At 40.5% G+C, this 25,690-nt stretch overlaps 1 protein-coding gene across 6 annotated transcripts in view; it reads right to left on the bottom strand.

The window, feature by feature from the left end:
• Positions 1-24,978, bottom strand: part of gapvd1 (GTPase activating protein and VPS9 domains 1) — a 127,187-nt gene extending 102,209 nt beyond the window's left edge. For all 6 annotated transcript variants that reach the window (XM_048558762.2, XM_048558764.2, XM_048558766.2 and 3 more), the window contains exon 1: positions 24,850-24,978. The gene's annotated coding sequence lies outside the window, so the exon portion shown is untranslated. The remainder of the gene's footprint in view (positions 1-24,849) is intronic.
• Between the last annotated feature and the right edge of the window lie 712 nt (positions 24,979-25,690).

The raw sequence follows: 25,690 nt of genomic DNA, 5'->3' as shown, positions 1-25,690 counted from the left end.
AGACATCTTCTCCACTTCCATTCTGTCCAGGCCCCTCAGTACCTGAACTCCATTGGAGTCTGTATTCACAGTCCTCAATTGTTCTTTATACCACAAGATCTCATCCTTGGGATCATTCTCAAATCTCCTTCAGATCTCTACCACCGCTTCCCCCCACCACGCCACACAACCCCAACATCAGAATATCTTTCCTTACATATGGAACCCAGAACTGTTCAACTGATCAATATTTCAAACATATACAGTCTAACCAGAACGTTATGCCATCTTAATCAGTACATCACTGCTAACATTTTTATTCCTCCTGACATGAATGGTAACATTGCATTTGCTTTTCTTCATGACAACTGAACTTGCATGTTAGCCTTAAGGGAATCCTTAAAATCGAATTCCTAGGTCTGTGTTGCACATTTCAAAAGCTTTTCCCCAGTAAGAAATTAGTCTTAGCCTCTATTCTTCCTACCAAAGTACACAACTTCACTTTCCCACTTCAATGCCCACTCTTCTAAACTGTCAGACCTTCTGCAGCCTGCCACAACAGAACTCAACACCATTTGTCCCTCCACCTATCTTTGTGTCATCTGCAAGCTTGGCAACACTGCCCTCAGTTCCTTTGTCCAGATTGTTAACATATAGGAATAGCTGTGGTCCAAACAGTGACCCCTGCAGAACTCCAGTCGTCACAAACTGAAATCCTAAAAAAAAACCTTGATTCGTACACTCTGCCTTCTACCAGTCAGCCAAACCCTATCCAGTTCAGTACCCTACCCCTATCATCATAGGCTCCTAATCAGCAGCCTTCTGTGCAGCACCTTGTCAAAGGCCTTCTGCTAATTCAAATAGATTACATCCAGTTCTCTGGGATACTCCCTAACTTCACAATCTGCTCAGCTATTGCTTTCAGAATCCTGGAATTGATGCAACTAGGTGGTGATTTATTTGCCTTCAGACCTCTCAGCTTGACCAACACCACCTCCTTTATGATGGCCACTACATTAACATCTGCCCCCAACTCTAAGTTTGGTATGCTGCTGATGTCTTCCACTGTGAAAAATGATGCAAAGTACCTATCAGTTCCTCTGTCATTTCTTTGTTCCCTATTACTACTTCTCCAGCCTCATTTACCACAGGTCTAATTCCCACTTTTGCCTTTCACTTACCTTTTATGTATCAAAGAGACACTCTGGCAATCATCTTTCATAATGCTAGCTAAATTATTTACACATTTCATTTCATCCTCCCATCCCATTGCTTTTTCAATTATCCTCTGCTTTTTTTAAAAAAACAAAAGGTTTCCCAATCCTCTGGTTCCCCAATAATCTTACTTTTTTTGTTATTTTTTTCCCTTGACTTCCCTTGTCAGCTATGGTTGCCTCATCATCTCCTGAACAGGTTTCTTTTTCCTTGGGATGAATTTCTGCTGAGCCTCTTGGATTACCACCAGCAACTTCTGCCATAGCTACTCCAATAGTCTTCTCTCCTCAGCTCTTTTACCAACTCAATACTGGCCAGTTCCTCCCTCATGTTCTTATTCAGAATGTTCAGAATACTCATATGTAATTTCATGTTCAAACATGTGTGCTCAGTGGCATAGCCAAAATTGAGAAAAAGATTTTTCAAATTACAATGAGTAGTTTACATGAAACATCTGATTTCACTTACAGTAGACTGATCATTTGTTGTCCACGATAGCCAGTCTATCACAGCATTATTTTCCCAACAAGTGGAGAGAGCGATGCAGTGCAATAACATTATTTGCAGCTAACTTTTCAAGTCTCTAAGAAGTGTATGCCTCAACTCAGATACAACACAACTAAGTAACATGCAGTAGTTCACTTGCTGTTTATATAAATTAAGGGCTTACCTTTGACAGCAGTCTTTGACCCATTTCTGTAGTACAGACATCTGACAAGAGTCAGAAAAACCAAATCTGACACACCAAGCCCAGAGATGTACAAAAGGTTATATAAACAAAAAGGGAAGTAGGATTAGATTTTGACCAGAAATACTTTTGAATTTGCTAGGTATCTGAGAGAACAGTTAATATTTCAAGTCAAAAACGTCCTTGAAGAGATACAATCAATTTGAAACATTAAGCAATTCTTGCTCCATTGATGCTACCAGACCTGCTGAGTATTTCTAGCACTTGGTCTTTATTTCTGAATTCCAGCATTCACGGTATTTTGCTTTTAAGTCGACTTTTATTAGTAGCATACCATCAGCAATAAAAGTGGAGTCCTTTTGTCTCTTCCTCATTTGTATTTTTAGATAACACTAAAGTTTACTGCACTACAGAAACAATTATGTAGAAGATAAACCAAAATTAGATGCAGAACAATTGTTCTATTTATTTCTCATCTAGTTCTACAAATGCAAATCAGATCATAAACAGGATAAAACCTATCCAAAACAAACAGAAAACAAAATATGGTCACTCATGGAAGAAATCCTGCATATACAAAACTAGGCTTTCGATATCACTAGCCATTTAACATTGACAAGTTGCATTCAGCCACAACGTCTCTTAAAATGGACTGGAATTTAACAAAGACAGGCGAACAGGATATTTTTTTTGGGGGGGGGGGGGGAGGGAGTGTTGGAAAGAAGATAAAAACAATCACAACTGTTCCAATGTAAATGCAGCCTGTTCATACGTTGGCATAGCAGCATTAGGTTCACAGGCAACACAAAAGCAAAAAGACAGAATAAAAACCAAAAGAACTGCAGATGCTGTCAATCACAAAAACAGAATTTGCTGGAAAGGCTCAGCAGGTCTGGCAGCATCCAAGAAGTGGGAGGTGGGGAGACAAAGAGAGAGAGAGAGAGAGAGAAGGGAATCAGTTAACATTTCGGGACTGGTGACTTTTCCTCAGAACTCAAAAGAAGAACATGTTGCTTTTGAAAATGGGCATACTTGAAAGTCCAACCAAAGAAGCTTTAAGTTAAACTGGCATTCTAGCTGGATTTTTGGACAATCACATCAGAGTAAGCTCCCCTAAATATTGAGAGGAAAATAGATGGTACCAGAGAGTCCTGCCATAAGATTAAACTCTGCACACGACAGCATTTGCATAATCTCTCCATAATAACTCTGAAGCAGAATTTTGCTTCTAAATCATGATTTAGAATCGGACTAAAAGTCCCCAATTGTGTATCCTGTGATACACTCATTTTTGACTTGACATGAAGTTTCCCTCCAGCCTTGTGGGATGCGGAAATATGTTACATTGTCTCATACAGAATCCAAATCTGGGCTAAGGACTGTGTTATTGGACAGTAGTAGTTGAAAATTCCACTGCATGCGGCATTTAAAATAATCTATTAGATCATATAACATCTGGACTTCCAAGAAAAGTGCAACAGGCGTATCAGGAGAACCTCCAGCCATACCTAATTGGGGCTTCAATCTAGTGAAACAAGAGAATATGCATATATAACAGTGGGGCAGCCCATAACAGAAAGTTAGGCAAATCCTAGACAAGCTGATCCCATAGGTAGAGCACTGACATTTAACTATCAATATGAAAATTGGTTCCTATTCATGAAAAAGCAAGACAAAGTCAACCTGGTGAAATAGCATTCTTTTAATTTTAGTAATGGAAAGGGTCATCAACTGTGCTGTCAATTCCAATTACTCAAGAATAAACCCCTCATTGACTTTTAGCTTGGATTGTCAGGGCCCTTCAACTCCTACCTTCATTACAGCCTTCATCCAAAAACAGGCAAGAACAGAATAAGGTTTCTTGAGACACAGTGTTAGAGCTCCTGCCAATGGGTCAGGAGGCTCAGATTCAAATCTAACTTGCTCCAAAAAGGTGCACAACAACATCTCTGAACAGATGGGCTGGAAAATATCTACTCCAGTGTGCATATTCTTTAAAAGGTGCTTGTGACACAGTGATGCTGTCCCTATCCATGAATCAGAACACCTGCACTTATGTCCTCTCTGTTCCAAAAAGGTGGGTCAAAATATATTTGAACGGGTTGATGAAAAAAAAAATCTGCAAGAATTCTAGAGGAAGGTGAAGCAAAGCACCCCTGGCAGAGTATAGCAGCAAGAAGCCAGAGTTAAACTGAACACAACAGGAATCATGGAAAACTGTTGGCTAGAAACATAACTAGCACAAAAGATGATGATTGCGATGCTGTGTTAATAACCGCAGTCCCAGGACATTACTGTCTGTGGTCTTCAGAGTAGTGCCCAAGGTTCAACTTCAATTGCTCCATCAATTAGCTTTCCTCTCTCAAAGGTTACAAGTGGGAGTACTCAATGTTTTCAGAGTTCAGCACCAATACAAAATCTTCATGCATTAAAATATAGCTTGATCAATAGCAGACTTGGGGTAATAAGGGACAAGTAACATTCACAACACACAAGTGCTAGGAATGACCATCTCCAACAACTGCCCATCTCCCACAACATTCAATGAAATTACCATTGCTAAAATCCAGATGGCCAAAATCCTGAACATTACCATTTACCAGAAATGGAACTGCAGAAGACCAGATTTTGGCCACAGGAGTAGGTCAGAGACTAGGAAGCCGACAATAAGCAACTCTCATCCTCATTGAGCCACACCTGTCCACTACCTACAATGCACAAGTCAAGTGTGTGACGAAACACTCTTTACGTGCCTGGGTGACAGCAGCACAAACAACCCATTTGAATGCCACTCCATCTGTCACCTTCAGCATTTACTCCTTCCATCACTGATGCACAGCTGTAGCAATGTAGACCACCAAAAACATGCACTGCAGTAATTTATCCAGACTCTTTGAACAGCATGCTCCAAACTACAAAATTTACAAGGGAAACTAGTACACATGCCAACACTACCATCTTCAACATCCACTTTAAACCACACACTCTAACTTATGATCAGAGATAATGCAAACTGCAGATGCTGGAGAATCCAAGATAACAAAGTGTGAAGCTTGGCCTGCTGTGTTCATCCAGCTTCACACTTTGTTATCACTCCAACTTGTAACTGTTTGGTCATTCCCTCTCAGCTGCAGGATCAAAACTACATTACTGCCTTCCTACGAGCACCGAGGTGTCCCTACTCCTATCATTCCTCCAAAGAAGTTTACTGAGTTTTGTAATAAGTTATCCCTCTTTGAAGGCTCAAAGTTGTTCACAGAATATTTAACATGTCAATGACCTCTTAGACAGTGATTAGCAACAGTTCCATGCCTTTTTTTAAAAAAAGACCAGCAATAAGCTTTTAGGCTGAAATGAAACTCATAAGCAGAACAGAATGCTGACTATTTCCTTATTTTCTTGTACATTAACAGGACATTCTGTAGAAAGTTAGCACAACGAAGAATACAATGACACATCAGGAAGTGGGACCATGGCTATGGGATGCACTACAAGGCCTAATTCCAAAAAAGTTGAAATTCAATTTAGCTGCGCACAACATGAATTTCATTGAAATTCATTTGGATTTTACACAGCTTAAAATTACAACTATTGAAAATGTAACCTGGCAAGGAACTTATATTTTCATCACTAGAAAGCAGCATTTCTTAAAATATGAGTACTACACAATTGCTTATCTATTTTAAAAGGAAAAGGACACACTAACAAAATCACGAAGTAAGCAAACACAATTGTCATATTGCAAGACTGAACTAAGATGCCTTTCTCAGCTTTCCAAAACATTGAGAGCTATGATTACAATCCGACTTTTCACCGACATCCATAGTTAAGTTTCATGTCAATGGCTACGTTCAGGAATAGGAACAATGGCTCATGTTTGACTTCTCTTGCCAGAAACATTAAAGGGAGCTCAAACAGCCATCAGCTGTCATTAGTTTACAATACAGATAACAAGGTGTGGAGTTGGAGGAATGCAGCAGGCCACAGCAGAAAAGTTCTCTGAAGAAGGGTCGCAACCCAAAACATCAGCTTTCCTGCTCCTCTGATGCTGCCTGGCCTGCTGTGTTCCTCCAGCTCCACACCTTGTTATCTCAGATTCCAGCATCAGCAGTTCCTACCATCGTTGAATTAGTTTACAAAGCTTTGAGATGTATTTCCATAATCTAAATTATTTTGTTAACCAAAAAAATGCAACGCAACAGAGAAAAACAAGTCTGACATCAGTTCAATTGAATTTCCAACCAGAGTTGAGACGGAAACGTTTTCCAGCAATAAGGGAAGAATCACTTCATACAGAACATGGAACAATACAGTGCAGAACAAGCCCTTCGGCCCTCAATGTTGTGCCGACCTGTGAACTAATCTAAGCCCATCCCCATCCATATGCACTCGGATGCCTTCTAATAAACCAGTTTGAAGAATCTGGTTGCAAAGGATAAGTGATCAATATTAAGGCAAGAGGAGAAGACAAAGGGAAACATAACACTAGCCCCACAGACCACGTAGATCCGAAACATCTAGGGTTTAACCGTGACATTACCACAATATAGTACCCCAAACTTAAAGAAATAAAATAAATGGTCATTCTCATAGTCCAGTACAGGTAGAACATAAATCAGGATAAAATCCAGTTGCAAGTACCCTTATGATCCATCGACAACCACCTTTCAGTCTCTTAGAACAATCAAAGTACTAATCACCCAAACCGCATCCAAACATATTCTGGTGCTTTCAAGACAGGAGCTCAGGAAGTAAAGGTTACTCTCTTATCCAATACAAATGCAACATTTTTTTTTAAAAACTCACCTACGAGCAACCTTCCACAGCAGGTTTTTTGCAGAGGTTTATAACTGACAAGTCTAACCCAAATTTCTCAAAACTGGGAGTGTTTCAATTTGACCTGCAATCAAATGTAAAAAAGAAAAATCTTTTGAGCCAAGTAGGCTGTTCCTTCTATCTAGGGAGATGTAACTAATTCTACACGATCTACCACACCAAAGTAGCATCTGACTGATTTTGCTTTCAGAGGGAGCAATTACATTTGTAAATAAACATTACAAAACAATTAAACCATTAGCAAGAAAGCCAATCTACCTCTTACCCATCTGCCTCAAGTATTGTTCAAAATGAAATGTTACAAATCAGTGACTTCCTATTTCAAGATAATAAAATGTGAGGCTGGACGAACACAGCAGGCCAAGCAGCATCTCAGGAGCACAAAAGCTGATGAAGGGTCTAGGCCCGAAACGTCAGCTTTTGTGCTCCTGAGATGCTGCTTGGCCTGCTGTGTTCGTCCAGCCTCACATTTTATTATCGTGGAATCTCCAGCATCTGCAGTTCCCATTATCTCTGATACACTTCCTATTTCAATTCTGCCAAGACTAATTCTGTAAGCATTTGAAACTGAACATAACTTCCATGCAAAGCTGCCTGCTTTACCATATACCACATTCTGAAAGGATTTTATAATCTTTTCAATCATTGCTGTCTATTAGCTGCTTTAAAAAGAAGCTTACAAAGAATTTTATCAGCATACTATTTGCAGATTAACATTGTCAAGGATATCACTAAACAGATGTAAAACAATAGTACCTAACTTTATAATCAAATAAGATTACAATATTTACACTAAGAAATTGACTGTCACAGTTTACAGTAAATAACAGTTTCTAAAAGGTGAGTTGTCAATCAACAGCTTACTGCAAATCTCACCATTAATTTGATTAGTATATTCTATTATACTAAAATTCATCCCTGAAGGAAAAGGAATGCATGAAACAAAATAATCACACTACTTATTCTGAAACTCTTGAACTGTAGTCAGTGAGAGTGAGAGTAAGTTGTAGATTCTGTTCCAGAGATTCAGGTACCAATCTAGATTATGCAACTAAGTCTGTATTGCCAGAAGCGCTAAACAGAAGCCTCATGTCCTCTCAACTGATATCAAATGAAGGACTCAAGTGTCATTACAGGTGCATATAGAGAAACAAACCAGCCATTTTGCTCACAACACACTCCCATAAAGTTGATGAATTAACATTAAATTATACAATTTGTTTAAAGGACATTGATTGCAATGAAGTTGCGGCCTAGATGCTAATAATAGGGCCCTGGCAGAATAGAAAGAATCCTCTGTTCTTGAACTACCTGCTATTATGCTACATGACTAGGATTTATCGATTGAAAAGAAAGGCAATTAACATTTGTGCCAGATAAATGCCAAGGAATGACTGTCAAACATGATCAACCAATTGTCCCTTCACATTCAATTGCATTTCCATCACCAAAATCCCCACTCTGAATATCCTGGAGGCTTGAGATTTGACTTTCTATTCAGTGGATATGCCATATAAACAGGAGTTCAGAGGAGACAAATCCAGCAGCAACTACCTTACCTCCTGACTCCCTAAAGCCTGATCATCAACTACAAACCACAAATCAGGACTTTGATGGAATATTCTCCATTTGCCTGGACAAGAGCTCCTGCAACAACACTCAAGAATCCAGGACAAAGCCGCCCACTTGATTGACACTACATCCACAAAAATTCACTCTCTCCACCGCCAACATTCAGTAACAGCAGTGGGTGCCATTTACAGACACACTGCAGAAATCCACCAAGGCTTTTTAGATAACACATCAAACTCAACTACCATCTAGAAGCTCAAGGTCAGCAGATACATGAAACACCAACACTTACAAGTTCCCCTCCAAACAACTCACATTATGGACTGGAAACACATTAAGGAACAGCAACATCACTGGGTCAAAATCCTGGGAATTCCATCCTCGATGGCATTGTGGACTGACCTACAGCATATGGGCTGCAGCAGTTCAAAAAGGCAACTGTCCACCCACTTTCTCAAGGGCAAGCAGAGACAGCAATAAGTGTTGGTCGTGCCAGTGACACCTACATTCCATGAGAGAAGTTTTTAAATTCTGCAATTGCACATAAACGTGTAAAATACAACATGAATAGAAATTGTTGAAAAAAAACACAGCAGGTCTGGCAGTATCTGTGGAAAGAAAGTACAGTTAACATTTCCAGTCCAGTGACCCTTTTTCAAAACGCAAATGTCAGGCAATGACCACCTCCAGAAATTTCTGACTTCCAAGATCTGCACTTCAGTTTTATGTAAAATACAACTTTATGCAAAAATAAAGACCAGTTTTTCAGTACTAAATCAAAACAAATATGTATATACAAAGAACTAGTGAAAAAGGAAGAGCAACTGAACAGGTATACTGTGTCACGGCTGGAAAAACAAAACCAATACAAACAATTAATTACACTGAAATGTACAAATGCTTCTAAAGATATCCTGATTCAGTTTTCATAACTAGGCAAAAACAGACAAGTTAAATCACAAAAAAAAAATTGTTATCCTTCTCAAAGTAGAATTTTCTGTCAGGAGATGTATAATAGGTTAGCCACAGGTATCAAACTGTATTTTAATTTTTTTCATCTACTAGCCACCACCACTAGCATATATGCCATGTTTTCCAATAATTAACTTTCATGCAAAGCTTGTTAAGGCAGGGCAAACCAAGAGGTGAGGGAAGGGGCTATTGTGTTTTTCAATGAATAAAATAAAAAGAATACCATACACAATCATGGGACAAGCCAACCTCAGAACACTTGCAAGGTGCAAGCAATACTAAATCTTTTCATGTACTTGTTGGTTAAATTGGGCAGGATGAAAAATTTTAACGAGGTACTTGCTCAGCAATAATGTGCCCATAGATGCTGTTTGAGTTCTGCCAAGGCCATTCAGCTCGCTAAGATAATAAAGTGTGAAGCTGGATGAACACAACAGGCCAAGCAGCATCTCAGGAGCACAAAAGCTGACGTTTCGGGCCTAGACCCTTCAGAGAGGGGGATGTGGTGAGGGCCTTTGGTCCAGGAACTCCCTACCTACGTCCGTGACACACCCACACCCTCCACCCCCTCCAGAAATTCCAATTCCCTGGCCCCCAACACCTTATTTTCACCATGGACGTCCAGTCCCAACACACCTGTATTCCTCATGCAGATGGCCTCCAGGCCCTCCGCTGCTTCTTGTCCCACAGGCCCGACCAGTCCCCCTCCGCCGACACCCTCAGCCGCCTAGCCGAACTCGTCCCCACCCTCAACTTCTCATTAGATTCCTCCCACTTCCTACAGACAAAACGGGGTGGCCATGGGCACCCGCAATGGGCCTCAGCTATGCCTGCCTCTTTGTAGGTTACGTGGAACAGTCCCTCTTCCGCACCTAAACAGGCCCCAAACCCCACCTCTTCCTCAGTTACATCGATGACTGTATCGGTGCCGCCTCTTGCTCCCCAGAGGAGCTCGAACAGTTCATCCACTTCAACACATTCCACCCCAACCTTCAGTTCACCTGGGCCATCTCCAAACACATCCCTCACCTTCCTGGACCTCTTAGTCTCCATCTCAGGTAACCAGCTAGTAACTGATGTCCATTTCAAGCCCACCGACTCCCACAGCTACCTACAATACACCACCTCCCACCCACCCTCCTGCAAAAATTCCATCCCCTATTCGTCCACCTCCGCTGCATCTGCTCCCACGATGAGGCATTCCACTCCCGCACATCCCAGATGTCCAAGTTCTTCAAGGACCGCAACTTTCCCCCTCCACAGTGGTCAAGAACGCCCTTGACCGTGTCTCCCGCAACACATCCCTCACACCCCACCCCAACCACAACCGCCCTAAGAGGATCCCCCTCATTCTCACACACCACCCCACTAACCTCCAGATACAACGCATCATCCTCCGACACTTCCGCCATCTACAATCTGACCCCACCACCCAAGACATTTTTCCATCCCCACCCTTGTCTGCCTTCCAGAGAGACCACTCTCTCCGTGACTCCCTTGTTCGCTCCACACTCCCCTCCAACCCCAGCACACCCGGCACCTTCCCCTGCAACCGCAGGCAGTGCTACACTAGCCCCCACACCACCTCCCTCACCCCCATCCCAGGCCCCAAGATGACTTTCCATATGAAGCAGAGGTTCACCTGCACATCTGCCAATGTGGTATACTGTACCCATTGTGGTTTCCTCTACATTGGGGAAACCAAGCAGAGGCTTGGGGACTGCTTTGCAAAACACCTCCGCTCGGTTCGCATTAAACAACTGCATCTCCCAGTTGCGAACCATTTTAACTCCCCCTCCCATTCTTTAAATGACATGTCCATCATGGGCCTCCTGCAGTGCCACAACGATGCCACCCGAAGGTTGCAGGAACAGCAACTCATATTCCACTTGGGAACACTGCAGCCCAATGGTATCAATGTGGACTTCACCGGCTTCAAGGTCTCCCCTTCCCCCATGGCGTCCCAGGACCAGCCCAGCTCATCCCCTCCCCCCAGTGCATCCCAAAACCAGTCCAGCCTGTCTCTGCCTCCCTAACTTGTTCTTCCTCTCACCCATCCCTTCCTCCCACCTCAGGCCGCACCTCCACTTCCTACCTACCACCTCATCCCACCTCCTTGGCCTGTCTGTCTTCCCCGGACTGACCTATCCCCTCCCTACCTGCCCACCTATACTCTCCTCTCCATCTTCGGTCCGCCTCCCCCTCTCTCCCTATTTATTTCAGAACCCTCTCCCCACTCCCCTCTCTGATGAGGGGTCTAGGCCCAAAACATCAGCTTTTGTGCTCCTGAGATGCTGCTTGGCCTGTTGTGTCCATCCAGCTTCACACTGTGTTATCTTGGATTCTCCAGCAACTGCAGTTCCCATTATCACACATTCAGCTCTCTAATTCATTATAGCTTTGGTCCAAGCATGAATTAAAAACTGAATTGAAAAGCTGAAATGACAGTAGCTGCCCTTTCCATACTTGGCTTAAGGCTGCCTTGATTTCATCAAGGAGTTGGAGTTAATGGAAATCCAGGAAACTCTCTGCTAATTAGAGTCATAAACAGCATAAAAGCAGACCATTGTGAATGCTGGAAGTTAACTAGCTTGTCCAAGATATCACTGCAGTCGCTCCGCAGGGTAGATATTTTCTAATCCATCCGTTCAGAGATGTTATTACACATCTGGAGCAGTTGAGACTTGAACCAGAGCTTTACTAGCCCAGAGGTAGGGGCACTACCATTGTAAGCCCACAGGGTAATGTTCTGGAACCAACCATCTTCAGATGCTCTATAATAATCTTTCCTTCAAAGTGTCAGAAGTAGGATGCCTGTTGATAATTGCACAATATTTGGCACAATTCATGGTGCCTCAAATAGTAATGCAGACCATACGCTATGCAGCAAGCCCTGGACATTCAGGCTTAGACCAGTGCCAAATAACTTTCAATGGCACTACCACTGCCAAATCCCCCAATATCAATACCACGAGGTTTACAACTGACCAATAACTGAATTGGATCAGCCATATAAATAGTGCAGCTACAAGAGCTGTTAGGAATTCTGCAGTTAGTAACCTCCCTCCTTTTTCCAGACAATGCCTGTCAACCAACTAGAAGGCCATTTGATTGACACTCCTATCGACTTTGCATTAGTGCTGAAGGGAGAGAATATTGAGGGACAGCAGTGTATACTACCTACAAAATACAGCATGAGTGTGTTATTGCAGTGTTTGGGAAATACTTTCCAAACCTACAACCTGTACCAAATGGAAGGCAAAAGGCAGCAGATGCAATGAGAACACCGGGGGAAAGTTGTCTCCAAGTCACATACCATTCCGACTCAGAACTAGATCATTGCTCTTTCACTTTCTTCTGGGTTAAATATGTTAAAATTCCATTCTAAGCACTGTGGGTGTACCTACACTGCAAGGACTACAGTACTTCAAGACAGCAGATCACCATCAACATCTCAAGGGTAATTTGGAATGGGCAATGATAACTGGCCAGTGCTCCAAACTAACATTTCAGGATTGCTTAAAAATTCAAATAAAATGTATAAATGTACAATTTCAAGCGTGCATACATGTTGTGTGCTACACACAAGGTCACATTTGTAGGATTGACAGCACCTAATCCAAAAAAAAAGTTCCAAAGTGCAGCATTTCAGCGACAGCCCAGCTACCTGGCTCAAGTCTCCACAATGAAACTTAAACTGACATTTTTTGTTTGAGGCAAATGCCATACTTGAAATTACTTGGAAAGAAAATAAATTGAAATAAAGCAACATAAAAGTGCAACTGCATACATGAAGACTTAAGCGTTACAATTCTATACTGGCAGCTTTCAGGTGCAGACACAGGAAGTTTTCATGGGAATACTAAGAAAACTCCGAAATACAACAAAATGTATCCCAAACCTACTGCAGCCCAATCCAGATATCTTGTCTTCCACCTTTGTTTCACATGAATATTAACATGACCTTGATTCCATGTGTAAACTATAGAAGCTCAACTAATAATGCATACAGGTGACAAACATGCCAATTGCTTAATTAGCTTTCAAAAATGCAGTGCTAGAAAAGTCATTATTAACTGTAGGTTTTCTCTGACCATTAAAATAACAAAACCTTACAGCAGTTGTCACTTAAAGAAACTCAACAGCTACAATTTAACAAGAAATTGTAACTCTAAATTGCTTGATCGAAGGCTTCAATCCTTAAAAAAAAATGTTCATGTTATACACACCTCTGGGGCATGAACCTAAGCCTCCAAGTTCAGAGTAGGGAGACCCGCACTGTACCATAACAGTCCTTCATACCACGTATATACTCAGAGAACCACTAGCTTTTGAAGTTTAAAGTCTAGTATTATCAGGATAAAATTTATCATGTAACTGATCTCAGATGATCAGGTGCCATTTTCTTACCAATAGTCAAATCACATGAAACAAAAAAAAACAGGAGAAAACAAAACCATCACTGGCGGCCCTTTGCAAAGGACAAAGGACTCTCTTCCACTTTCAGGGTGAATCCTAGCTGATTGTACCAACCGATGCAGCTTCCACAGACTTTGTCAGTGCTTGGGGCAGAACGTAGTCGTGGGAAAGGGTGGGTGGAGCACTGATATAGCAGCACGCTCCTCATGTTATTTTTGTCTGGATTCCACTTGTTCCCAACGCAAGTCTCAAGGAGTCCAACAGTTCCCTGCATGCGCTTCATCCACTTATGACAGTCTCGGCCAGAGATTCCCAGTTGTCTATGGGAATGCCACACTTTGCCAGTGAGACTGTAATCACTCAAGTGCTTCCTCTGTCCACCTGGGACTCTCCTGCCATTTCAAATGGAGGAGAGCACCTACTTAGGGAGTCTTATGCCAGTCATGCGGATGACATGCCCAGACCATCACAGCTGATCAAGAGTATTCAGTGCCTCAAATGCTGGGGATGTCAGCCTGGGTCAAGGACATTGGTGTTGGTGCATCTTCCTTCCCAGTGGACTTGTTGGATCTTACGCAGGCAACATTAATGGCACTGCTCCAGCACCTTGAGTCTGCTGCAGACAGTCCATGCCTCTCAGCCGTATGAGAATGCAGATACCACCACAGCTCTGCAAACCATGATCTTGATGTCGGATCTCACGATCTTGTTCTCAAGCATCCTGTTCCTCAGGCGGCACTGGATCTCTTCATCAACTACCACTTTGGTCGACAGGATATTCCTGAGGTACTGAAGCGGTCAACATTCGCTAACACCTCCCCATGGATCTTGACAGTTGGGGGCTCACTGTATAATGCCAGCCCAGGTTGGAGAAGGACTTTAGTCTTGCTCATGTTCAGCGCGTGCTCTCAAATGTCTCCGTCAAAAGGTGCTGACCATGGTCTGGAGTACATCCTCCAAGACTGCACGTACTCAAATGACATCTGCATACTTCAGCTCAATGACACTGACTCGGGTGACTTTGGTTTGGACTTGAAGGCAGCCAAGGTTGAATAATTTCCTGTTGGTTCCAAGAGTTAACTCATCGACAAATGAGGTGAAACATTGAAGTGAGGTGGGTTGAGAACAGTGCTGGGGCAATGATGCAGTCCTGCTTGAAATCAGTCCAAACAGGGAATAATTCTACTCATATCTTCTCCACTTTCCTGTCTTTCACCGACTTTAAATTCATAATTGCCTACAAACATTCTGCATATCACTAGCACTCCTGTCCTGCAAACACGTGAACCGTACCTCTGCCTCTCCAGAAATGGAATTGTAGGATACTCAACAGGTAGCTTAAAGTAAACATTCTGCAACTCAAATGCACAGTTTGCTTTAAAATTCATTCAAAACATTACTACAGAAGTGAATCAAACAGTATATTGTCATAATGCTGCCCTTTTACAGACAGGCAAGCTGTAGGGACATAGTGCCCATCTGCCCAAATGTTACTATGAATCCCTGAAGACCTAAGGGAACAACATTTCTTCATTAAAAAGATTTTCACAAAAAAAAACTTAATTGGAATATTATTGAGATCTTAAGGCCAGTTAACACCTCCAGCATTCTCCTGCAACACAATAGAATAACAAGATTTTGTTTTTGTTAACATTAGGTGGGTCTAAAGATTAAAAAGCTTGGGTTCATCCATGAACACCCTTTCAGAAATATTTAACATGAATAACAGCAACTTCCTTTAGTCAAACAGTCTACATTAAAAAAAACATTATTGGCTTGAATGGTGTGTTAAAAAAAGTTACTGGGATTGTAAGTTGATCCCAGCAACAAATTTGGATAAAGTCCATTGCATGGCTGAATTTCACTCTAAATCTTACACCGGCTGCAAATGACACCAAGATGAACGTCTTAAATAAGGAAAAAAAAATCAATTGATGCCTATTAGAGGACTATTTCTGGTAATAAGTGTTTTACAACAAAACAGGTCAAATAAAAGGTGCAAAAACAGATTACAATAGAAAACAAGTAGATCAAAGACAATTTTGGAAAACACTGCAACAATTTTGAAATGTTCTAAGTGTTGTGTACAAAATTGCTTCACACATTCTGAATTGATATAAAGTTTAAAAACTGTCACACGTTTATAGTTTTGCACCATGTGTGCCGCTTGCAATATTTTTGCCAAATTTTTCTGAATTAACAACAGCAATTCAGTCAACATAAAAAACGAAATATCTTTTCCTTCATTCCTCTCAGCCCTGGGTACGCAAAGAACGAAACATCCTCTCTATGTGGATTTTTCTTTTACACAAAATCCAAGAATCACATACCAATACAAAATTTCCCCAGATGTACAGAGGCTCTTTTATTTGCTAAACCCAAATATGTATGTCTCTTTTCTCCTTGTTCAATTATACTTAGAACTAAGGAATAATAACTCCAATTGATCAATTTAATGTATTACCTTGCATACTACTGATGGCATGGCCAATTCTATAGTTACGTATGACCACCTCCAGCTTTTTGAAAACTAGCACAAAAGTATTTACTTCTTCACTGATGCATAAACAATGTAACTGTTCAGCCTATTTGTAAACTTTGACTTTCAAGTCTACTGAGTCTTCAAGTCTACAAAACAGCAAAAATTGGCAGCTATAAGTTAAAATCTGCCTCAATTTAAGCACCATAATAATTAAGGGATTTTAACATCATTTCGAATGCAGTCCAATATTGTGCCTTTCAAGAATTACATATCAACTCACACCCAATCATGCACGATTCCCCAATGAAGAAATCTCAGTCATGTCATGTCCTGAAGCTCTACTAATCGAGTACAACAAATCAGCTGCCAAGGATACCCAGTGAGAACTAGTGTAGCCTTCAATTCTTTCCTTCCGATTAGCAGACACATATCAGGCTTATTTCTGTAAGCAACTGACTGCCCATAGTGTATAACAAGTGTCCAAGATAGGAACGTATCATTGTTAGCTTAACTTTTATTTCCTTTCATTATATTTAGGCAGTACTCAAATTCCTGATTGAGGCAAGCCTATGTTAAAATCTTCTCCCAAAGACTAGAAGACATAATCTGGGCTGACATTTTAATAAAGTAAAGTAATGACAACACACTGTACTGCAGAAATCCCACCTTTCAGCTAAAGTGTTAAAAAACCCATCTGCTTCTTAGATGGATGTAAAAGATCTTTTGCAACTTTCCACAAAGACAGGAGTATACTGTGTCCCAGTCCATGTTTATTTCTCAACCATGACTTAAAAAAAAACGCTTTAAACAAACATTTACTTCACTGCTGTTGATTGAAACTTGGTGAGCACAAAACAGCATCTAAAACTTTCCACATTATAACAATGGCATTGAATCCAATGGGCTGCATAAGGAATGATTTGGAAATCCTACAAGTTATTAGAAGTTGCTAAGTTTAGCTTATGGCTGCCAACTTTCAATCAATTGTCTTGAAGTCATGGAAGGCACTGCATTGTCAATTCTCTCATTTTACTATGTCAACACCCTACTTATTAAATATTATCTTAGAGAAAATTTTAAATATACAGATGCAGAGCACAAGATGATAGACAACAATAACTCCTCATGGCTAGACAACACAAAGGTTTGGTCAATCCCCAAACACTCAGGCCCATCAGTAACTAGCAGGTTTCTGAAATACAAATGTTGTCAATTTAAATATTCATTTGATTTTTAAGAATTTTCAACAACTTTAAAACGTTGAAAAGCATCACAGCTTCATCCAATCCCTGTCACAACAATAGGCTAATGAGCCCAAAGGAGCCCTCCGAAAATGTTACTTCGATTGACTGTTGGACATGATTGAAAATAAGTTCTCTGTTGTCCCAGTTATCCTTTAAGAATGTCGTAGGTTGTATTATCTCATGGCTTAACATATCATTAATTTACCATCTAAGCAGACAGAACTGCAATTACAACTGCAAAGTGAACTGGAACATCAACAGAAAATTCACAAAACATTCAGTTAATGTTGTCACTAAATGGATATTGATTTTTAAAATATTTAATTGATCAAATTTTCAATTTGAATATCTCACCAAAAAAATCTATTGCCAAACCTGGGTCCCAAGGTCAGTACATCAACTGAAAAGAAACTATAAAACTGGAAAATAATTCACGTTTCCTACTAGTGCCGGGGAGGGATGATTACCTGCACTTCTCATATTCACCATTATATTTCTGACTTGGGCTTTGTTGATGTTTGATTCTATTCTGCCAAACATTTTGTGCATCATCTAAAGACATTAGGAAACATGACAAGGTCTGGTACCTGGAATTAAATGTTTTTCAGCTGAGGCTGAAACCCATGCAGACACCAGGAGAATGTGCAAACTTCACACAGACAATTGCCCAAAGGGTGGAATCAAACCCAGGTCCCTAGCGCTGTGAGGCTAAACACTTTGCCACCCACCATTATGCTTTAGTTTTATTGGGCATCAGTGAGACCACATCTGGAATGTTGTGTACTATACTGGTCACCTGAATTAAAGCAGCAAAACAAAAGAAATTCAAGTGACCCAGGATCCCAAGGCTTGTTCATTTCCAACTTCAAATGCATAAATAACAGCAAATTATACAACAGTCTTCTGGAGATTAGTACAGATATTTTCAAAGCAACCTGTTCAAAGATGTTATTCTGCTCTGCTTACAGGACATGAACCTGCACCCCTGGCTCAGAGGAAGGGACACTACCACTACACCACAGGACCCCTGGATGTAGTATAACTTTCCAATAATTAATGTTCAGTTGTTTCAGCCAGTTGGTGAGAGTTGATAATGTTAACTTGCTGGGTTTACTTAGTGGAAAGGGTATAATTTAGTAAATACTAAAATGTAATTGAATTATCAAGATTATCATTCCTGAAATAAATTAACAAAATTGTTCAAAATGGTGAGAATTGTGAAACTTGGAACTCAGATGTAATTAGCAGCGTTTTGTTTAAGGAGAAACATGATGCCTGAGAGGGGAATGAAACAGAAATATAGTCTGGGCTTGGATGAAGAAATGGATGGAGGCTAATTTGATTGGAAATATCCTTGACTTAGTGGACTCAACAAAATTAATTTTTACTTTTTCAATTATTAGTCATATATAAAAAGATTTTAACTATTTATGGTAAATGGCGAGTTATTGTTTCATTTGTAATTGCTCGTGTTGAAGAGTAGAATGTATACAAGTATTCAAGGGAAAAACTGGGTAAACATACAAGTATGATATTTAATATTAAGACAAGTGCACAGTGAGACTTGGAATTTTAGTGATGTTTGAACAGCTGAGATAATGAAACTAAATCACTGAAATAAGCAATTCATAATTAGAAGGAAGTTTATTTGCATTTGTTAGCAGCTTTCATGTGTTCAGGATATTTCAAAGTGCTTCACAGCTGGTGATACAACTTTAGAAGTTTAGTCATTGTTGTCAGGAAATGTGGCAGCCATTGCATGCACAAGGTTTCACAAAACATTGAGAGCAACGACCCTTTTACTTGTTTGATGGTTCCAGTTAAAGAATGTTTGTTAGCCAGTATGCCACAAAACGTCCTGCTTTTGGAATAGGATTGGAATCTTTATTCATCTGCAAAAGTAAACCCAATTTTTCTTTGTCACTTCTGAAAAACAGATGATATAGACTATTGAGTGAGAGCATTTCAGTAGATATGCTGTAGTTTTTCTTTGTTCGATCTTGAGGCAGACTAAAACTTCACACAGTCCTCGTGCAAAACATTAGTGGACACAGTAAAAATGCTTAAACTGCTGAGTTGTACTTCGCATTGTGCAGATAAATGCATAGGTAAATAAAAGTTTCCAATTTAAAAGAAAATGGGACAGACATTTTCATTTGTCTTTACAGGGTTGGTGTCGAGGCAGGAGACTGGATGGGATGCTCTTTGGAGGGTCAGTGTGGACTTGTTGAGCCAAATGGCCTGTTTCCCCACTGTAGGGATTCTATAGGTTTGTATTCAGTTCCCCTTGTGATGAATGACACCATTGCTCGCTAAATAGTTGCTGTGTCTGCATACTACTAACCTTTTGCAATTCATGTACTAAAACACACAGGTCTTCTGCATCTCACATCATTTAAATAATGTGCTGGTTTTTCACTCTTCCTGCCAACAGGTTCATGTACATAATTCTTTAAAATTTGCATCACAGGGGGACAGGGTGGTTAAGGCAGCATTCACCACAATGCTTTTATTGCTTAGACCTTTGAGTACAGGAGTTGGGACATCACGTTCAGGTTGTACAGAACATCAGTGAAGCCTTTTCTTGAGGACTGTGAACAGTTCTGGTGGGCTTGTTATAGGAAGAATATTATTAAACTGGAGAGGATTCAGAAAAGATTTACCAGGAATGTTGCCAGGGATGGAGGATTTGAGTTATAAAAACAAGCTGGATAGGCTGGGACCTTTTTCATTGGAGGGTAGGAGGTTGAGGGGTGACCTTACGGAGATTTAGAAAATCATGAGGGGCATAAGGTGAATAGTGAAGTTCTTTTCCATAGGGTGGGGGGAGTTCATAACAAAGGGCCTTTTTTTTTAAAAAAAAAAGGATAGAGGATAAACATTTAAAAAAGGAGCACAAGAGGCAACATTTTTTTTAAGTGCACAGAGTGGACAGTATGTGAATTGTGCTGCCAAAAGAAAGTAGATGTGGGTACAGTAACAACATTTAAAAGACATTTGGATAAGTACATGACTAGGAAAGATTTGGAGGGATACGGGCCAAATGCAGGCAGGTGGGACTAGTCTAGTTTGGGAACACGGTTGGTGTAGATTCATTTGACTGAAGGGTCTATTCATTCATGTCATTTGACAAAGACTCTGCAAAATTGTCAAATGATATTTTCCATCATCCTATCCCATTTACTCTATCTAGTTATATATTTTGTAGCTTCTTTATGGCCTACTTTTGAGTTATCTGCAAATTTGACAACTATACCTCGTCATTTTTATCAACTCTAAATAGTTGAGATCTTGCATTGATCCCTGTGACAGTCCATTCATTTCAACTCACCAACCTCAGAAGTACCCACTTATTTTTGGTCTCTATTTCCTGTTATTGACGCAGGCTGGCTCTGGGTAAAGGCAGCTTTCCGTTTTCACTCGGGAGTGGGACGAGAGGGAAACTTGGTCAGCACAGCAAAGTTGGACCCAAGGGTCTGTCTCTGAGCTGTATGGCTCTATAACTGAGCAAATCACTTTCGTAAAGACTTTTTCCTCAAAAGTGTCCGTAGATCTTTCTCACTGATTATTTGAAGGTTACTAGAGCATAAGCTAAGTTTGAAACAATGAGAAAACTAGAACACCAAAAGGAGAATGATAGATCAAGCAGGCCAACTAGTTGGTCAGTCCAGCCAATTCATAATGGGGGTGAAGCTAAATCCACGAGCACACAGAGCTAGGATTGGCCCTTGGATGATACAGATCTTCGTGCAGGGGTGTAGAGCCAACATGATGGGATTTTTAAATAAGATACAGGGAGATGTATGCAATTTTTTTCATTTTAAATTTCTAACGTTACTTTCATAATCACAGCTAGTTGGTCAGTCAAACAAGATAGAAAGTTGTTTGAATAAAGTGGCCAGTTCATTTCAAGACAAGACTAAGCTCAAGTAGGCTTTGTAGCCCATCAGTACTCCCTGTCAAGACTTCATCATGACTAGTAATCACTTGAAGTAAAGAACACGCAAAACGTAACAAGCTCGTTCCCTTAATGGTAATAACAAAGTTATCCAATAGTTGAGCCTTCATGTCAGAAAAATCCAAACCTGTATCTATGGAGCAATATTCTAAACAGGAACCAATATTTTCAAATCCAGGAAAACTGTAGGAATAAGTTTAAAATAAAAATGCAAGAGCAGAACATGGCATCAATGGAGAAGCGTATTAGAAAAGAAATAAAGATGACAGACAGGGAACAGAATAGTGTACTATTTTGCACAGTATTCCAGTGTTGTACAAACAGCATTGTTACTTTTTCAAACTGAAATGCTATGATGATATATGCAACGTTTGTGTATACTTTACCAACATGAAAAACCTTAGTTAAAGAGACAATCAGAATCAAAACCAACTTGATGTATCGTGTGCACATGCTGAATTTGAAAACCAAATTAAAATTTCTTCACATTTTACAGTTTGGTACATGTAGCAGTCTTCCATTATTTATTCAGCAATTACATGTGTTAAGCAAACTGAACAAAATTTACAGCAAGACTAATAAGACAATGTTCAGATACTCAGCTGAAAGTGTGGTGTTTTTTTTAAAATAAAACCAACTCCATATCGGCACGTCAGGCCAATGAATCTGAAATAAGAACTGCTGGACAAAAGGTATGCCTAATAAATCTAATGGGGAAATAGAAAGAAAAATTTCCTTTACTCAAGGTTAATATGTGGAATTCAATACCACCCAATAGCTCAGAGAAGTGGCTTAGGTGTATCAAAAGGAAATTAGACCAGCGGTTTGAAAACTGGGATTCGTGGATCGTTAGCAGTCTGTGAAATGCAGGCTGAAGGTGCAAGAATGAAACATAGCCACAATGTGTATAGTTACTATCTTCACATCAGATAGGTTGCAGCAAGGATAGTCAGGCAGAGAGAAGCAAGTACACCCAGTTCAGTGATGTCCTCACCTGTAATACTTGTTTCTTTTAAAAAAATAGCTTTCAAATGATGTTTCCATGTAGCACTGTCCAATATGAGTAGAGGGTAGACATTAGGATTACTAATCTATTTGAAAAGGGTACCAAAAGTTTGTAGAATCATCTGACATTGGTGAGTACATGGGAGGAAAAAAAAGATCAAGAGGAGATAGCTGGAATGAGATACAGCTTGCGTGGAGCATTAACACCTGCACAAAAAGACTTACATTTATGCAGCATCTTTCACAAGGTCAGGATGTCCCAAAGTAATTTACAGCTGACATGTAGTCATTGCTGTCATGTCAGAAAAGCAACAGTCAACTTGCAAACAGGAAACATCCACAAACAATACAATAATGACCTAACATTTTTACATGATTCTGATTAAGGAGTAAACACACTGGCCAGGACTTGGCCCATAACTCCCCAGCTCTTCTACGAAATAGTGGTGTGAAATCTTTGAAGCCAGACAGGACCTCAGTTTCTTACCCAAAAGACAGCACCTCCTACAGTGCAGCACTCCCTCAGTGGAACAATGAAGCATCAACTAAGATTTGTTGTTCAAGATCTGAGTCTCAGACTCACCACCTACTAATTCAGAAGTAAGAATGCCATCAACCAAGCCAAATAACTTGTCTGATAAAACCTCAGCATCTATGCAAGATTGGTTTTTGGGAAAGCATTCTAAGTGAAGACATGCATCACAAATGATACAGCAGTGAGATGAGAAAAATAGTTGCTAAGTGGAGAATTTAAGCCAGATGTAGATGTTTCATAAACTTGACAAATTCCTGACAAAGTGGCAGTTCCAGTTTTTAAGTGTTTGTTGTTGTGGTGATGACTCAATACGAAATGTAAACGCCTGAAGTTTACTCAATGCCTGAGGGAGTTCGAATATTGCATGAATTGGCTGTAGCATTTTTTTCTGCATTTAGTCTGTCCCTGGATATGTACACCAGTTCCTTGTTACACTAAGGTTACATTAAACTAAACTGGTACACTTAATGCTGTTCTTCTAGTCTTTTAAACATTAATAGAGCTGAGGCAGTCAAGTAGATAGGGGCACAAGGATGCTCACGGGTGAATGCATCATTAAGATCAAATATTCTGAGCTCAGTGCACCAAAAAAGGAACAAATAAAATCACTAAAATTAGAAACTTCATGCAAGACTGAATGCTGATGAAATGGGAAGGAATGTTGTTCATCTAAAAAGGAGTGACGGATCAACATGCAAAAAAAACAAGGTAACCCCTAAACAGGGAGCATAAAAAGCACATGTTGGGCATAAAGCTGCAATAGTCATGCCAAGTATTTATGTTTAAAGCTATAACACCATTTCTTAGTGTAGTAAAAACCACAACTGCAAAAGCAGAATGCACAATAATGCCCAGAGATGGTAGGAACTGCCAGTGCTGGAGACTGAGATAACAAGGTGTGGAGCTGGAGGAACACAGCAGGCCAGGCAGCAGAGCAGGAAAGATGACATTTCATTTCCAGACCCTTCTTCAGAAAAGCTTCTGATGCTGCTTGGCCTGCACAATATTGCCCATTACCTGTCTTTTGTGGAAAGCAATTCAACACATTTTAATTTTAATGCACTTCTGCCTTTTCTACATTATAGCTGGAACAGTTAAGAACACATAGACATAAGATTTTTAAAAATCCATTTTCATAACATGGATACAACTCGTAATGTTGGCAAGCAACTGTAGAACACACATACCATCCCCTAACCAAAATTTTAGAAGTATAATTATGAATATCATTAATGCCTTTTCAAAATAAGGAATAATGTTCCAAACATGCAAACTATTTCAGTTAATATCAAGACTGTCAGGTATTATTTTAGTCAAAACGTTACTAACACAATTTATAACAAGCTCCAAGGAAACGTCGCGAAAATGCTGCAACAAAACAAGATTTTTTTTGATACTTTGCTTATTGTACTGCAGGAAAGTAGAAAACCTAAATCTTAGAAACATAATCAACAGCACTCTGCTAATCAGACTGCATGTAACAGCGTCTGCAGTTTTCGAATGAGAGATGTCAACTACAGCAATTAACCTCTGCAAACCTTCGGGCTCCGTATTAAAATGAGGCAGCAAGTCTCACTCAGGTTGCAATATGAATATTAAACAGATTCACCGACCAGAGACGTCCACGCACCTTCGACTAGGATAATTTCTGGACCTATGTTTAGTCTCATGGAAAGTATTTTCGACGGAGAAGGTGGGGAGGGCCGATAACACCACCCACGGAAGGGTTCGCGTTTGACCGCAGTCGCCTTCCACGGGGCAAACACTATCCGAACGCCTCAGAGACGCTGGCCTTGCGCTCACTGACGACCTCCTCCCCCGCTGCCGCCGCCTTGCTCTTTGCGGCTAGGCCGCAGCCCTAAGCCAACTTAGTCACGGTAACAACACCGGAATTAAACCTCACAGCCGGCTCACTTCCCACTCCCTCAAAATGGAGAGACTCACCGATGTGAGATGGGAAAGAACAGACACACAACTCAGCTCAGCTCGCCGTGGCACCTCTTCTCATTTCCCTCGACGAACACTCGCCTACTTGACTCTCTCTCTCCCTCCGCCGCGCTCTCACGGGCCAGCGCCAGGCCAGCCACTGCGCACGCGCCATTAGCCTGCCGCATCCTGGGATTTGAGTTCTTTCATTCAAACAACTTGCAAGGCTGGGCTTAGAGCGGCGGATCACTGCGCTTTGAAACAGGGGGGCAAATCTTCACGGAAAAGCGAATATCAGAGTGACACGCTCAGCATGTGCAAGAACAAAACATCCATTGGAAACTATTTCAAGATGGACAGCTTCCCACCCCTCCTGGAACGCAAAAAACTGCTGGTGTCTCACCTGTCTTCCAAGACTCTGTTTCTTCCATGTGTGAGCATGCTGTGTTGGCAAATTATTCACGCAGTCTTTGAGGAGGGGTGACTAGCATCGCAAGCACACCTCTTGACTGAAATCAATGAACTACAGTGGGAATGGGAATACTTCCCGATTATTCCTTTCCTACCCTAGGGGTACAGAAAACAATTGTAGTGAATTTTTAAAAAATATCTTTCATATCATATAAGGATCTCTGGAAAGGACTACATTTGTTGCTCATCTCTAATTGTTCCTGTAAAGGGGGTGATGTGTTGCCTTCTTAAAATGATCGAATCTGTCTGGTGTAGGAACCAGGTATGGTGCTGTCAGACTTCATATTTCTTCTTGTTCAATATTTAACTAATTTTCAGTGTTAATATTTTAAAAATAAATTACAACTTCTTGTTGTGAGCAATATGAGGTTACTATAGCTTTAAAAGG

This window comes from Stegostoma tigrinum, chromosome 29, assembly GCF_030684315.1.
Source record: "Stegostoma tigrinum isolate sSteTig4 chromosome 29, sSteTig4.hap1, whole genome shotgun sequence".
In the NCBI taxonomy this organism is placed as follows: domain Eukaryota; kingdom Metazoa; phylum Chordata; class Chondrichthyes; order Orectolobiformes; family Stegostomatidae; genus Stegostoma; species Stegostoma tigrinum.
Note: the sequence above shows the minus strand (reverse complement) of the source record. Positions and strands in the feature narration are given on the sequence as shown.